Source organism: Giraffa tippelskirchi, chromosome 5, assembly GCF_054371585.1.
Source record: "Giraffa tippelskirchi isolate mGirTip1 chromosome 5, T2T-mGirTip1v1.2.pri, whole genome shotgun sequence".
Classification (NCBI taxonomy): Eukaryota; Metazoa; Chordata; class Mammalia; order Artiodactyla; family Giraffidae; genus Giraffa; species Giraffa tippelskirchi.
Genome location: NC_137279.1, coordinates 58,395,966 through 58,408,375, shown reverse-complemented (window position 1 = coordinate 58,408,375; position 12,410 = coordinate 58,395,966). Strand labels below are relative to the sequence as shown.

The 12,410-nt window shown below is 41.5% G+C and overlaps 1 protein-coding gene across 15 annotated transcripts in view; it reads right to left on the bottom strand.

Moving 5' to 3' along the window:
• The window catches only part of ESRRG (estrogen related receptor gamma), a 682,819-nt gene that overhangs the window by 166,823 nt on the left and 503,586 nt on the right, over positions 1 to 12,410 (bottom strand). The window lies entirely within an intron of this gene.

The following is a 12,410-nucleotide window of genomic DNA, read 5'->3' as shown; positions in this document are numbered from 1 at the left end:
AAGGTCTTTCGTTACTTCCTAACCCTTTCCCCTTGTGATTAAGTGCATTAGTATCTTAATGAAAATGCATTCTGTTTATTGCCCTCTTGGGAAGGGGGAGGTCATCACACCAAATGCATAAATTGTCATCAGAGACAGTCCGAGCATAATTGCAATTTTGCTGCTCCATGTTTGCAATACTCAGGGTCCATCCAAGTCCCCTGAAACATGCACAGATTCTAGTAATTAGCATAGAGTCTGCCTGGGACCACAGCATTGATGAAATATTTCAGAGTTAATCACACTTTGTAAACACTGATTTATATTGACTACCTTTCTCCAGACTGATGTCTCCTCATTAAATATCACATTAGTGGATTGCAGGATTGTAGAAAGACTCAACTACTCAGCAACTGCTAATTCAACAGGAAGTAATAACTAACCACTTATAAGTACGGAAACCTGGTTAAGGATGCATGACTTCAAAAAAAAAGAAAAGAAGAAAAGCCTGTACATTATAACTTGAGATGAGCCTATCAAAATTGACTAAATTAGCATTCTAATTCAGGGCATTTATAATAATAAAAGCAACTACTTTTTAACATAATAGGTTAAATATTAAGAGCAATATTAATTGTATCAACAGAAGCACAGCACCACCACCTTCCTCAGAGATATTACAGTGTTATTGTATTATTACACTCACAGAAAACCAAGGATAAGTCAAAGAAACCAGATAGGCTGGGTCATGGCTGAGAATAAAAGGATTTAGGATCTGAACTTTAAATGAATCATTTTTCACTGTGATGTTCGCTGAAAATTTATGTTGCATCAAGAGAGTGTTGCTAGTCATTTTCTAGGGGTTAATTAGCATTCTGCTACCAGATCTTTGCATTCTACATGGCTCTCTTTGTGTGCATGTGTGTGTGTGTGTGTGTGTGTGTGCATGCGTGCTCAGTAGTGACCAACTCTTTGCATCCCCATGGACTGTAGCCCACCAGTCTCCTCTGTCCATGGAGTTTTCCAGGAGAGAATACAGGAGTGGGTTGCCATTTCCTCCTCCAGGGGATCTTCCCCATTGGCAGGCAGCTTCTTTACCACTAGTGCCACCTGGGAAGCCCATTCTACACGGCGCTCCTTATACTTATTTGAAAAGAAACCCAAGCCTCTGCTTTCTTGCTGCTGCTGCTGCTAAGTCGTTTCAGTTGTGTCCGACACTGTGCAATCCCATAGACGGCAGCCCAGCAGGCTCCGCTGTCCTTGGGACTCTCCAGGCAAGAACACTGGAGTGGGTTGCCATTTCCTTCTCCAATGCATGAAAGTGAAAAGTAAAAGTGAAGTCACTCAGTCACGTCCAACTCTTCGCGACTCCATGGACTGCAGCCTACCAGGCTCCTCCGTCCATAGGATTTTCCAGGCAAGAGTACTGGAGTGGGTTGCCATTGCCTTCTGCCTTCTTACGAAGAGCCAACAATAACTAGTTAGAAAGTGGGGCAGGGGGGAGGTTTTCCAAACAGCATTTCTTCCCTTTTTTGTTCCGAGAAGTCAGAATGAATTTTTGTTCACTTCATAATTTGTTCACTTTCCAGTATCGAGGCATGACCACATACCACACCCCCGCTTTTAACCCACTACTGTTAACTTCTACTGGAATGACTCACCCTCACACACACACACACACAATCATCATATTTCCTTTCAAACTAGTTCTTCTTCCTCTTTGAAAATTATATTCTCATCCTTTGCAACAAGGCCCTTCTGACAGGTCCCTAAGTCAGGCCTGTGTGAGCTCACACCTAGACGATGGCCGTTATCTTCTCACTGGGCGTTTTGCCTGTCCTGTCCCCCTCTATTCCATGCTGCATACCACGATCATATTCGTCTGTCTATGATGGCTTTGATCATGTCATTAACCCAACTTGAAAAAAAAAAAAATCAATAGGTTCCTATGGCCTCCGGAATAAATATAAAATATTCATCTAGCCAACAAAATCTCTGCTCCCATCTCACTCTCATCTACTTTTCCAGCAACATTACAATGATTACCTTACATGAACTTCTTGATGCACCAATTTGATTTATTCCATTTTTGCTGTGTCCTTCAGGCTTCCCTCAGAGGATGAGCTATCGTTGCCCCTCTTTCCTTCTTAAAATTACTTCCAAACCTCAGCATTCAACTCACGGTCCATTCCAATCTTTCATGGAATCTTCTCAGACCACCCTAGCAGAAAATGATTTCCAGGTTCTCCTACCTTTGTGGGTACTCTCGTCACATAATGTGCCAAATATTTTTTTCAACTTTTTCATGTGCATATTACCCATTAGATCATAAGATCCTGGAGATTATTACTTATGCAGAATAGAAATACTCCACCAAAAAGTAGTATATAAGTAAAATAATACATTTTAAATTATTTTTTTGTACCTCAGGGTCATTTTGATGAACATTAAATATGATGTTGTCACATGGGTTCATAAGATCAAGTGAGCTGGATCGCCCATTAAGAAACAATATGAAGAAACTAGGAAAATCATTCCACAAATTTAAAAAAAAGTAAAAATGTAGTTAATTTTTCAAAACCTTAAAGAAATACCTTTGACAAAAATGGAAATCCATGGCAAAATCACAGGAGCTGCTATCAAGGGGAAAATAAGAAAAATACAAAGGCTGCTGGAAAGTTAATTGTGAAAAAAGAAGAAAAAAAAACTTATAAGAAGTTTTAAAGGAAATAAAAGTGCATCTTGATATAAATAAGAATAAAAGTAGTATAAAAATACAGATAGATGGCACTAAATGAGTTATTGGGGCTTCCCAGCTGGCACAGTGGTAAAGAATCTGCCGGTGAATAAGGGAGACCCAAGAGATGTGCGTTCAGTCCCTGGGTCTGGAAGATCCCCTGGAGTAGGAGGTGGCAAACCACTCCAGTATTCTTGCCTAGAAATTTCCATAGACAGAGGAGCCTGGTGGGCTACAGTCCATAGGACTGCAAAGAGTCAGGCAGGACTGAGCAACGGAGCACACACATAAATGAGTTATCTAATGCTTATCTTATTATAACACAATTATGTACAAAATGAGTGCCCTAAGAATTGGAGTTACATTACAGAAAGCATTCAAGGATGATTCAATAATAGCAACCAAATTTATGGATAACCCTTCTCTCTGAATGACTGCCTAAAGATTTTTAAATTTTTTCAGAAACAGAAGAGGAATTGTCAAATTCTCCACATGAGAGTTTAGATCACATATAAGGAAGAATTCCAGTTTCCTTTCCAACTACTACATTCTATAATTCTTCAGTGACAAAGAGAAACATTTTAAAGGGAGATGTTTTTCATAGGGCCTTACGATGAGTTCTTAAGGGGAGAGTTCTGTCTCATTTATGGCTGAATCCTCACTGCATATGAATGAGCCAACCATCGTGAACCTGTGCAGGGCTGAGAAAGAAAGGAAGTTCCTACCTCTTAAGGAACTAGGACCTTACAAAGAAGACAAAGGCAAAGATTTTGCATCAACAAATCACAACACAACTGAGTGTGACGGTTCTAGCTTCCAGCCAGCCCCAGATGCCTGTGTACACACAAACATTCCCACAAGCAGAGATCATGCTTCAGAGACTCAATGAATTCTTCACATGGGAGCAAATGATTGAAATGTGCTGTGACAAATGAATAAATGATGACATGGGGGTAAAGCAATCTTCCCAAAGCTATAGGAAATGCGGCATTCTTATCAAAATTTCACTGTGAATGGAAAGAAAATACATAGATCAGAAGTGTTTTCATAAATGATACATTTACAGCTAAGCATATAGACATGGTTTACGATGAATCTGGTATCCTTCGGCCAAATATTCTGTTTCGATATAAATGTCTTGACATATATGGATGATAACCTTGATTTCACTAAGTAACACTGGTTTATGTCTTGAAAAACAAATCAATATCATTCTAAGAACTTCTTTGCTGGAGGAAAACTTCTCTAATTTCCAAGCCCTCCCATTGAGTCCCTTAGTTCATTGTTGTTGGCTGTGATCACCCACCCAACAGTCTTTGATCCATGTCAGAGTCTACAAAGATTCTGCCCTTGAAAAACCTTCCCTGGTACCTTTTGTATTCAATGAAAAAAGCATTTTATGCTAAAAATGTGCTCCACCCCCCTCCCCAAGCACCTGGACAACACTGTTTTACATCTATTTTGGTAAGGGCTCAAACACAATACTCCCAAGAGACCCTATGATCTCGATGGGGTACTTGTTTTCCTTCAATTCACGAAAAGCAGAAATGAGACAAAAGTATTTCCAGTAGTAACTGCAGGCCCCTGGAACATTAAAACCAGACAGAAGTTCAGGGGGGTGCAGAAGTTACTGCTCACATTCTAAAATTCTCCTTTCAAGCACAGAGGTTTCCTGGATTAGAGCTTGCCATTTTCCGGGCCACACTTGTTCCATGGTACCACCAGGGACCAAACTGGGCAGCCACGGATGACATGATTGGAATTTTCCCAGTTTTGTCGATAGCTGGGGAACTGAACTCGGCTTCAGAGCCAACCAGATCCATGTGGAAGCTCTGGGTTTTGAAACCAGGCTGACAGGAATGATAGAGCAATTTATAATATCTCCTGGCGGCTTTTCAGAAGGTCCTGGGCTCTGATGACTTATTTCAGAGTCTTTTGTACAATTAGTTTGCAGGCAATATAATCTCACTTACTGCTTAATAGAATCTTGCAGCAAGCTGGCGGATAGAATAACAGGGTGTATGTAAAACTCCAGCCTGGAGTGCCAGTGGATAATTTGTATATTCCTTTCAGTCACTTAATGGACTTTTACAGTTTGGCAGTGAAAGGGCTGAATGACGTGAATTAGCACTGCATCTCAAAATAAAAATATATGTCATATCTTTACTTCCAACTCACATCTCTCACACACAGTAATGAAGCATTGGGCTTCATGGAGTTTCAAGAGCTGTCCTCTTTTTCATATGTACAGACATCATCATTGTAAAGCCAATTTGAAAGCATCTGTGTATTTCCTCCAATTGTTTTAATTTTATTAACAAAACCAAATGGCTTGAGATGACCCACAGGGCACTCCAAGTGGGGTTTATCCAATTGTTTTCCAACATTAAGTGATTTAAAAATAATGGGATTTGCCTCAGTACACAATTACAGAGCATTAAAAATACGCAGGCAATAATCTGTAGTATTTTTGTTTTAAGTGCCCAAAAGCAGAAAAAAAGAAAGAAAATCCTCTCTAGTGTACCGTAGTAAAGGTTTTTCATACAGCTTCCCTTTCTTTCTTTTTCTTTCTTCTGTTTAAAGCTCCTTTGTTTCTAACTCCTTTCTCCTCATTCTACTTGAAATAGAAAATATTATTATTATAGCTATAGCTTGGATTGTATAATATGGGATAATAACTCATTACATACTTGTGGCAAAAAAAAAAGTCATAATTCCATCAATGTATATTAAATAGAGGGTGCTATTTTATTTTCAAAGAATGCACCCAAAGTTAGACTTCAAAATAAGTTGCTTAGGGATGCTCTATCTGTTCCCAGAAGACTGCTCTGACTTCTCGAAACTTCCTTTAAAACTACCACAAGAGTCACTTCAAAGCTATAAACCAGAGACGAGGGAGCAATCAAATGGTACTTTGCTCGTATTCACCCAAAACATCTGACTGACCTCTTTATCACAAGACACGACGCTAAATGATGGATGTCCATTACTAACTGTTAAATCTCCCCTCGAAAGTCAAAGACCTGTCATCACTGAAGATATTCCAAGAATCTGCCTCAAGTCTCAATGAGGATGCCTGCCTCAGACAAAGACAAGGAATGTCAGCGCCGGCCTACCTAGGGGACCCTGCCTATCTGTGAAGTATAAGATGCGGCAGACAGAGGAGGGAGGGGGAGGATCACACCTGGTTAACAGTCACATCCAGCCCTTAGCAAAGCAGTTCCATACACAGGGTTATGCCAGAGTCTCATATCCTTTGCCTTCTTGCTGCCCCTCTAACCCTCTACAAAGTGAGGTAGGAGATGGGCAGGTCTAGAAAAGGTATTTGATATGTGATGCCTTAAGGTTCTACAGGATTAAATTCTGATCATCACAAATGTAATTTACAAGAGCCATAATAGTATGTGAGCACAAATGACTGCCTTTTCACAGGGAAAAGGCAAATGGGAGTAGATGATGCTTTGCCTTTAAGGGAAAAGATCAGGAAAAACCCACACGCAGACAGGTTTATTTTCACATTTTCTGGTCGTGCCACACAACTTGTAGGATGTTAGTGCCTTGACCAGGAATTGAACCTGGGCCCCCACAGTGAAAGCACTGAGTCCTAACCACTGGACTACCAGGGAATTCCCCAAGCAGGAAGGTTTATGAACCTCAGATACTGGAGACTAAACCACAGACTCTGGTTTCATCCTCCAGCGATCCGTGCTGGGAAGACAACGGAGCCTGTTATACAATGGGCGCCAGAAATGAATGCCTCCCTGTACATGTACATAACCACAAGATTACAATTCCCATTGTATCCAGTGAAAAATGGTTTAGTGGGAAAACAATGCTGTTACACTGGGAAGACTATTTAGCCTTGCTTTTTCTTCAATTTAAACAAGACATACCCAGCCTCAGTTTCCCCCAAACTTGTAAATGTGATCATTCCTTTATTGCTCTAATTGCACAACTGTTAACACTGAGCAATGTGCACGTTCATCTCAAAGAGAAGATGGGGAAAGTTCTTATATGCCCACTGAATATCCATCCTTTGCACACTGCCTTGCTTATGGGGCAGGAAAGCATCTGAGGATGAATAAATGAGGGAAGAAGGAGAAAGGAAAGGTGGGCCTTAATTCAAATTCCAGCTCTGCCCTTTTTGAGCTGTGTGAACCTGAACTGGTCTCTTCACCTTCATTACTCTCAGCTTGCTAAAGTACAAAAGAGGAATAATCATATCTGCTTTATAACATCATAAGCATTACATGAAATATACATACCAAAATCATAGATTCTGTTCTCCCTTCTGAGAAGAAAGGGAAGGGACACTGTAAGAAGGTTCCATGGATTCTGAACTATTTTCACTCAGAGACCTAAGTCTGGAATTTGGGAACTGTGTAAAAACAAGCTTCCGCAGATTTATACAAGACTGGGAGAATGAATACACCATTCACCCAGAGAACTGGAAAGAGGATTTTGTCTTGCCAACGACTCCTGTGTACATAGCTTTATTTTACAGATACCAGGAGGTGAGGAAGAGTGCAATAATTCAAGTCATTTCTTCTTAAAGCATCAAATTGTCTATGAAGTGAATGTCCAAGATGCCAACCACCACTTCTCCTGAACATTTCCTGTCACTTCCCTGGAGCTCGTAAAATACCTATCACTGAATATAATCTGATTATAATTGAGGGCAAAACATTTGCAAAGCTCTTCAAGATCTCATCCAGCCTTATCTCTGGCCACAGTCTCAGGCCAATCCCTACCCTTATCCCAAGCCCATCCCCTTGTCTAACACCTAGGCTGAATTCCTCCCAGTTCTTAGAAAGCAGCATTGTCTTTCCTGCTGGTTCCAGATGTGCTTCTTGTATCATCTCTTCAATGAAGCTCTCCCAAGGGCCCACAGGACTGGCGTCCAGCAGTCCTTATGGGTGTGAATAGTTCATCTCCCACTTATCTTCAAGCAAACCTTTCTCTTAGTATTCAATACACTTTATTACAAGCATCTAGTGAATTGTCTACCTCCTGTCCCAACCATACAACTGTCCATTCCTTGAGGGCAGAGATTTACTCCTCTGGGTCCCCAACAGAACGTTTTATTATCTATCAACTTGATTTTTACTGATGCTATTTCTCATTCCTTCATGCTAATGCTTAGCTCCAAATTATTCATAAAAATAAACCAAGTACCGTCAATTAGACAGAATACAACTGATAACAACCCACCGGTAATATATCATTTGGCATAAAGCAACACAGATTTCTCGGCTATTAGATTTTGTACGAATCCTAAATTCCAGTGGGTTCAGGCTCTTGGTTTTATGTAGACCAGAGAAAGGTAAATGTGTACTGACTTGTTTATGATCACTCAACTCTCTTTACAAAGATAGTGAAAGTCACTCAGTCGTGTCCGACTCTTTGTGAGCCATGAACTACACAGTTCATAGAATTCTCCAGGCCAGAATACAGGAGTGGGTAGCCTTTCCTTTCTCCAGGGGATTTTCCCAATCCAGGGATTGAACCCAGGTCTCCGATGCTGCAGGAGGATTCTTTACCAGCTGAGCCACCAGGGAAGCCCAAGAATACTGGAGTTGAGTAGCCTATCCCTTCTCCAGAGGATCTTCCCAACCCAGGAATCAAACTAGGGTCTCCTGCATTGCAGGCAGATTCTTTACCAGCTGAGCTACCAGGGAAAGGGCTAGTTAATTGCGGGAAAGAGACCAAAACTCAAATTCCTGATATCCAGTCCAATGTTCTTTCAATGCACCTGTTAAAACTCACATACAAATAAATGGTAAGAGTGCTCAGAACTCTTCCATGTTCTTTATGTTACATCTGTGAACCCCTATTTTGCAGATGAGAAATTAAGACAGAGAAGAGCTAACATGGCCAGGAAAACAGCTATCAAGGGCCAGAGCCATGATTAAAACTCAGGCACTCTGGATCCAACATCTCTCCTCTTCACTATGATGCAATGTTGCCTGACTTTAATCCTTAAAAGACATGAATTGAGTGTCATAATTAACTGTTGCTTAGAACAGAAATGAAAAACCAAATTCTTATCTTTGAAGAGACTGTTTTGTGTGGCTGTTGTTGTTGCTATTGTTGGTGGAAAAGGAAATTTTGATGCCTGGGAGCAGTAGGATAGTGTGGATCTTGGCATTGTTTTGCTATTGTCAGACTTGTGGTACGTGGGCAGCTGTGGAGAGGATACGGTTGCTTTTGGAGAATGGAATCTCTCAACACCTCAGAAAGAAATCCCTCAACTCGTCTCTGTACCACTATGGTTTGTGACCAGTTTAAGTCCACAGAAACCAAACAAACCATGTCACCAAAGCAACAGGTGTCAGATTGCAAACACTCATTTTAAAGATCCCCAAATCATGGGGATTGCTCATGACAGGAAAGAAACTGTCCTCCATAATCAGCAGGGCATGCTCTGAAATGCATCTAAAGGGGAATACCAGTATACAATCAAAAACACTGACTGATGAAAAGGATGGAGAACACAAATATCTCTCATCAAAGGTATGCAGAAATTTAACATTTTTAGCTTTGACATGACATCTTCTTGGAAAGGGCAACTGTTCTTCTGCAGTGTAGAGAATATCCCCTATGTGATGTGTGCAGCCATCGCATCTCTGTCTTTATGCTCCTGTGGTATGGGGATTGTGTCACAGAGTCTTCATAAAAGAGCTCAAAAATGACCACTGCCACCAGAAAGGTGTTACATCTGAGTTAAGCATAATTCCCCAAACTGGCTGCATTCAGTATCCAACCCCAACTTTTATGTGATCTTTCTCCACCAACCCACAAATTTTAAACAACCTTGATGAGTCTGCCTGTATCTCCTTTAAAACATACAACTAAAAACAAACAAACAAAAAGCAAAACAACAGTTTGCTAACAAAATACTCTTGGGGAAAGGAAGAAATGCTAATTAAGTCTAATGCATCCACTCTATTTGGATAGACTTTCCATGTGTACATTTTGCAGTGGTGGTTACATAATGGTACAGAAAGTCCATATGTCAAGTGTGGAGGTATTAGAACCGTATCCTATGTGACAAAAACAAATGACTCAAATAGGAATTTGACTTCATATCAATCTCGAGATCTTCCTTCTACCTTAAACAAGTAAAAGCAAGCATGTGTGTGTTAGTCACTCAATAGTATCCAACTCTATGCCACCCCATGGACTATAGCCTGCCAGGCAAAACTACTGGAGTGGGTAGCCATTTCCTGCTCCAGGAGATCTTCCTCACCCAGGAACTGAATCTGGGTCTCCTGCATTGCAGGCAAATTCTTTACCATCTGAGCCCCCAGGGCACTTCCCAAAGCAAGCATCTCATTTCCTAATACTGTCCCTAAGTGCTTTGTTCTCAAATGCTATCAGTGTGCCCAGAACTCAAAAGAGACACTGGCATTAGATTCTTCCTCCCAGATCAAGTTCACATATTCAGCAAGTATATATCTATGTTCTCCAGAGCTGATATTGATTTGGGGACATCCTGCTTGACACAAGTGATAGTAACTGATCTAAATTTAAACTGTAGAAGGTGGTATAACAGTGATTCCAAGCTAAGACAGTAGAGTCAAAGGGGTTCAAGTTCCAATTCTATCATTTCCTGTCTGAGTTGGGGAAAACTTTTAAATCTGAAGTTACTTTCTTTGTAAATGAAGCAGTCATGGGACCTAGCAACGGATACCTTAAGGGATTGCTGTGAAAATCAAATAAGATTGTGTATTTTGAATGGACCAAGCAGAGTACCTGACACAGAGTAAACCTCGATTATTAACCATCATAACAATGGCATAATGATGCTCATGAGAGGGACTAGGATGCATGAGAAGGGCTAAGAGGGACTTGAGAAGAACCCAGGTGCTGGTCCTTAGCACAGAAGTGAGGAGATCCCATCACTTCCTGGCAAATAGATAGGGAAACAATGGAAACAGTGACAGACTTTATTTTCTTGGGCTCCAAAATCACTGCAGATGGTGACTGCAGCCATGAAATTAAAAGATACTTGCTCCCTGGAGGAAAGTGCTGACCAACCTAGACAGCATATTAAAAAGCAGAGACATTCCTTTGCCAACAAAGGTCCGTATAGTCAAAGCCATGGTTTTTCCAGTAGTCACGTATGGATGTGAGAGTTGGATTATAAAGAAAGCTGAGCACTGAAGAACTGATGCTTTTGAACTGTGGTTCAAAACTCTTGAGAGTCCCTTGAACTGCAACGAGATCAAACCAGTCCACACTAAAGTAAATCAGTCCTGAACATTCATTGGAAGGTCTGATGCTGAAGCTGAAGCTCCAATACTTTGGGCACCTGATGTGAAGAACTGGCTTATTAGAAAAGTCCCTGATACTGAGAAACATTGAAGGCAGGAGGAGAAGGGGATGACAGAGGATGAGATGGGTGGATGGCATCACCAATTCAATGGACGTGAGTTTGAGCAAACTCCGGGAGTTGGTGATGGACAGGGAAGCCTGGTGTGCTGCAGTCCATGGGGTCGCAAGAGTTGAACACGACTGAGCAACTGAACTGAACTGAACAGAGGAGATGCTAGACAGAGAATTCCTCCCGGATGGTGCTAGGAAACGAAAAGGTAGGAGCACAGTAGGTCTGTTAAACCAACTGGCACATTAGGAAATGCATAAGGCAATGTCCAAAAGGAAGTAATGACTTATCATCCTAGGGGTCAGGGGCTGCAGACAAGGCTACCAGGTGCATTCACAGTAAAACAGAGAAGCCGATAGGAGAACCAGGAGACCTGGGACTGTGCCGTGTTTGCATCTGAAGATTTTCCTTTTGGAATGAAAACCTGGGCAGTTAGACTGTCTGCTCGGACAGGATCTGCAGCAAAGGGCTTGGCATTTCTTCTCTGGTAGCTCAGACAGTAAAGAATCTGCCTGTGATGCAGGAGACGCAGGTTGGATCTTCCCTGGGTCAGGAAGATCCCTTGAAGAAGGAAATGGCAACTGACTCCAATATTCTTGCCTGCAGAATTCTATGGACAGAGGAGCCTAGTGGGCTACCGTCCATAGGGTCACAAACAGTCAGACACGACTGAGCAACTAACACACACACACACAGAGGAAGAATACAGAGGAAAACTGACAGGGGAGAGTGGGGGGCTTCCTGTTGGATGATGACCCAGGGGAGGGACGGTCCCATGCCTCTTTCAGGGACATTGAATTCCCACTCCTTTATAAAACAGCTGGGGTCTGCAAGCTTTTTCTTAAAGGGTCAGACAGCAAAGAGCTCAGCTTTGCAGGTCCTTCAGTGTCTGGTGTGGGTCCCGTAGCAGCAGGAGGGCAGACACAGACAACACAAGAATGGGTGCGGCTCTGTTCCCATAGACTTTTCTTTAACAAAGTGGATTTGGCCCCCAGGGCCTTTTTGATCTGGGGTTTGCTGATCTGGGGTCCAAAACATGTAGACAGAAGGCTGCAATGATAAGAAATACTTTACAATCTATTATCCATTATTTCCTTTTTTTGGGGTGGGGGGTGGGTTTCGACCCTGTAAAGTAGCTTCTTACAAGTTAAGTTCAGATATTAACAAAGTAGTCTCAGTAAATTGATAATATCTGAGATGAACAGGTGGCAGGATGAGTTGGAGGGCGCTTGCTTTAAAGATTTACAAAATTTGATGTTGTTATCCACCTAAAACATAGTCTGAGGACTCTGGAGACAGAGAGGGTAT